This window comes from Octopus bimaculoides, chromosome 2 (genome assembly GCF_001194135.2).
Source record: "Octopus bimaculoides isolate UCB-OBI-ISO-001 chromosome 2, ASM119413v2, whole genome shotgun sequence".
NCBI classification, from domain to species: Eukaryota; Metazoa; Mollusca; class Cephalopoda; order Octopoda; family Octopodidae; genus Octopus; species Octopus bimaculoides.
This window is the reverse complement of record NC_068982.1, coordinates 132,347,139-132,352,030: the sequence shown is the minus strand read 5'-3', so window position 1 is coordinate 132,352,030 and position 4,892 is coordinate 132,347,139. Positions and strand designations below refer to the sequence as shown.

At 37.4% G+C, this 4,892-nt stretch overlaps 1 protein-coding gene across 1 annotated transcript in view; it reads left to right on the top strand.

Moving 5' to 3' along the window:
* The window catches only part of LOC106867967 (potassium voltage-gated channel subfamily KQT member 1), a 255,118-nt gene that overhangs the window by 227,885 nt on the left and 22,341 nt on the right, over window positions 1-4,892 (top strand). The window lies entirely within an intron of this gene.

Here is a 4,892-nt window from a genome sequence, read left to right as displayed (position 1 = left end):
ATGTATATTTGGTTTATAGATGAGAGACAGATATTCTCCATATAGAATACACTTCATAGGGCTCAAGAGGTTTAAACTTGAGCAGAGGCCCTCCAGATAAGTGGCTTCCATGAAGAGGTCTATTATATCATTAACACTAAGCTTAAAACTAACACAGCACATCTTTTTCCCAATACTAACCCTGAACCTATGGACAATACTTCCACTCTACATCAATCCAACAACTCTCAAAAAAAAAAAAACCTTACACATCGCACTCAGCTGCCCCACTGGCTACCCCGAGCCTAAAACAACTACAAGCCTCCCTCCTGCTCCTGATCAACCCATTACAACCACACACTCTAAACATTCTAAGGCCAGGAAGTGGGAAACCTTGTGGTTCACACTACCTTTCTCTCTCCAAGTTAAATCTCTACCTAAACTCTTCTTTAAAATCCTAAAATCTAATTTTCTACCACAGCATAAATACCATCCCATTTTTGACAAATCATCTGTGAAAATCTCCTACTTCACCACACTTAATTTGGGATCCATAATTGCCAACTCAAACAAATGCAAACTCCAACACCAGTCCTCAGAATACCTAAACTCTCACACTGCACCACAAATTAACCCACATATTAACAATAACAACTCTTAGTAACCCCACTCTGTTAAATAATACCAGATCCAAGCCATCATCCCACAATTCTACCTCTGCAACAACAAATACTAGCTGTAATACCACTTCCTAATCCAGTATTGATACAGATTGCACTTCAGACTCTCCCCCACCCCCCACTAACAATGAACCAATAGAGCTCAACTTCACTAGCAATAAATTCCAACCACATAGCAGGTAGGAAAACTTGCAGTTGTCAGGTTTCTCAGCTATGCCCTCTTGGAGGCTCCTGTCTATGCAAAAATGTAATCTACAAATACTGTGTTATAACACCACACTCTCACCAAGTAAGGATATATATCAGCGACATGGTAGATTTCAAGTGCCACTACTGTGCACACATTAACTCTTTCTCCAATCCAAGTTCTAAATTATCAACCTCCTTAGCAACTTATTTACACAATCTTAAATCTCAAAATATTCCATACACCTTATCCTGGTCCATTGTAAGTGAGGCTCCCTCATACAATGCAAACACTGGCAAATGTAAGTTATGCCTAAAAGAATCATTAGCCATTCTTCACCTTCATAACTCCTCATTACTTAATAGATTCTCTGATGTAATTTATTCTTGTAAACACAGGTACTACTCATCTTTCATGCACTTTATTAAATCTATGTAATCCACATTCGAGCGAGGTCGTTGCCAGTGCTGCTGGACTGTCTCTTGTGCAGGTGGTATGTAAAAAACACCATTTTGAGCGTGGCCATTGCTAGTACCACCTGACTAGCCCTCGTGCCAGTAGCACATAAAAGCACCCACTACACTCTCAGAGTGGTTGGCGTTAGGAAGGGCATCCAGCTGTAGAAACTCTGCCAAATCAGATTGGAGCCTGGTGCAGCCAACTGGCTCACCAGTCCTCAGTCAAACCGTCCAACACATGCCAGCATTGAAAACAGATGTTAAACAATGATGATGATGAAGATCACACACACACATATACACATATACATCCAGAAAACATGATACAACATGATACCAGTTGATTTTAATTGAATATATGAAAATATATCTTAACAATTTTACACTTGTTACAAAAATGGTTTCTGAACTATGAAAAGAGAGAGAATATATATATATGTATATATATATACGTGTTCAGGAGTCATAAAATAGTTATTTGAAAAAACTTTTACAGACGTGTCTATGATCATAAAAACTGACAGTTGAATTTATCAGTTTTCTGTTTTGAACTGATATTTGTGAATGTTGTGAAAGAAGCTTAAAAAGTACAACACAGCATAGAGAATCCTCCTCCTGCTCCTCCTCCTCCTCCTCCTCCTCATCATCATCATCATCGTTTAATGATCATGTTCCATGCTGGCATAGGGTGGCTGGTGTAAGAGGACTGCATCGTATTCCAATGTCTGCTTTAGCAGAGGTCTTGACTGGATACTCTTACTAATGTCAACCTTTTTACGGTTGGTATTTTTACAGTTTGTTATTTTTACATAGTACAGCATTAATAAAATCACCATGCAACCTGCCAGACATAGCTTCCCATCAATTGAATTGGGCTATAGTAGAGAGAAAGAGGCAGTTTTATGGTAAAGGATGAGGAGGTAAAATGAGAGAGAAGAGGCAAGAACAGAACCAGTTTCTTGCAAGAGAGGAGCCACATTGCTACTCATATTATACAAGAGAAGATAACAATGGCTAGGATGATAAAAATATAGTCTGTAGAGAGAATATTACATTAAGTAAATTTAATTAAATTGAATATATTTAATTACATTAAATGTAATTAACTATATAAACATGCTCGAATTTTAATAATGCTGTAAAAGAGTTTGTAGAATACAGTCTGAAGAATTTAGATCTTTAACAAACAGCACAATGTTGTTATTTCTGAATTTTACCGTCATTAACTTGTTTACAAAGAAAATAAATTTACATTTTCAACTATCTAATTAAAATATTACATACATACATACATACATACATACATACATACATACATACATACATAAATGTGTGTGTGGATGTATGTAGTGTTTTATTGAATTTCATGTGACAGATTGCCAGATAGAAGGAAAATTTGGGAACAATACATTGGTTTATGAATATTTATTTACAAATCAGGAATAATTATTTGGTAAATTATCAAATAGACATTCAGAACTGATTGGACCGGGAATTATGTCATTTAGAATTAATTAACACTGTTGGCTCATACAATTGGCAGTTGATGAAAAAAACAGTAAAAGCATTAAAATTTAATAAAATGAAGTTAAATAAAACAGAATCATGTTGCATTGGAACAGGGTTACATAGAGTTAAAGTATAATATAGTTATAACATCTGAAGTAAAGAGAACAAGTTTCAAGCAAAAACCATTTTAGAAACCAAGAATTTATGAAACAAAAATTTATGAAACAAACAGGAGCCAGTTGGGGAGCACTGGTATTGATCATGTTTGTATGGTGCTTTTTACGTGCCACCGGCAAAGAGGAGCCGGTCAGGTGGCACTGGCATTTAGGTAATTCAGATTTTTAGTTTAAAACTGATTTGTATGAAAAAAGGACAAAATACAGTCAATTTTCAGATTAACACCCGTACACTTTTCACTAAAGTGTTAGGGTTAGGGTTTTAGGGTTAGTTTTAGGGTTAAGGTTTAGATATCCAGAAAACAAGTTAGGGTTAGGGTTACGGTTACGGTTACGGTTACGGTTTTAGGGTTAGGGTTAAGGAATTCCGTTCTTAACCCTAACTGTAACCTTAACCCTAACCCTAACCTTAAACCCTAACCCTAACCCTAACCCTAACCCTAACCCTAAAACCCTAACCCTGACCCTAAAACCCTAACACACTAGTGAAAATCGTGCATGTGTTAATCTGAAAATTTACCCAAAATACTTCCCACTTATGAAATAGGACAAAATACTTCCCACTTATACATAACAAGTATTTCATAGAATGATAGTAGGACCCATGTTTCTATGATTGACCAATGGATTATGAAAGGAGCCAAACCAGCTTTTTTCAGTTGAGAAACTTATTTGAATAGAGTAAAAAGAAATTTTGTGCTAGTAAATCTCTTCTAAAGCCATTTTTTGTTGTTATGGTGTAAGTTTTGTATGTAGAGCTATCATCTCTTAGGACTTTAGCTCTTTATATATACTACTCCTTTGATCAAGGAAATGCTGTTAGAGAGACAATTGTTCAGCTTACACCATTACATTTATAGTTGGTTTTATTTTCATTGGCTTCAGCAAGTCTTTTCACTTCACATTGGTTAACCAGTGAAGTGAAGTTCTCTGAACAAAAAAAGCTAACTTCCTGTATGCTGCTGTTAAATATCCTATAATACTTATGACACTTAGGAAAATGTCTAGGTTACATAAGTCTCATGTCCTCTGATATTTTTGAAATTGTATTTCATCATCACCATCATCATCATCATCATCCTTATCATTACCATCATAACTTTAATATCCACTTCCCATGCTTGCATTGGTCAGACAAAATCTTTTGCAGCGGATTTTTTATGGTTTGATACTGTTACTGTTGCTAACTTTCAACTGTTTCCAACTAAAGTGATATTTCCCTATGACAGGATATGTTTTCATGGAAGATCAGAAAAGAAGGAAATCACTTGTATGATGGTGACACTCAAATACAACTATCACAAAAGCCGGACTGGCCCTCGTGCCGGTGGCATGTAAAAAGCACCCACAACACTCTCTGAGTGGTTGGCGTTAGGAAGGGCATCCAGGTGTAGAAACCATGCCAGATCAGATTGGAGTCTGGTGTAGCCATCTGGTTCGCCGATCCCCAGTCAAATCGTCCAACCCATGCTAGCATGGAAAGTGGACGTTAAATGACGACGACGATGACGATGCAATATCAAGATGAGAGGACACAAACATGCATACAAACATATACTTGGCCCCTGAGCCTGTGATACATAAAAGGCACTCATGTCAATGACATGTGAAAGACGCCCATGATGGTGACAAATTAAAGTCACCCATACAGGTGGCATCTAAGGGGCCCCTGTTGCACTCTGTGGAGTGGTTGGTATTAGGAGGGGCATTCAGCTGTAGAAACCAAGCCAAATCAGACTGGAGCTTGGTGCAGCTTTCTGACTTACCAGTTCCTATCAAACCATCTAAACCCTGTCAGCAGGCAAAACAGATGTTAAATGATGATGATGATGATTATGGTGGTGGTGGTGGTGGCGGCGGCGGCGGCGGCAGTGGTATGCATACATAACACACACATACACAC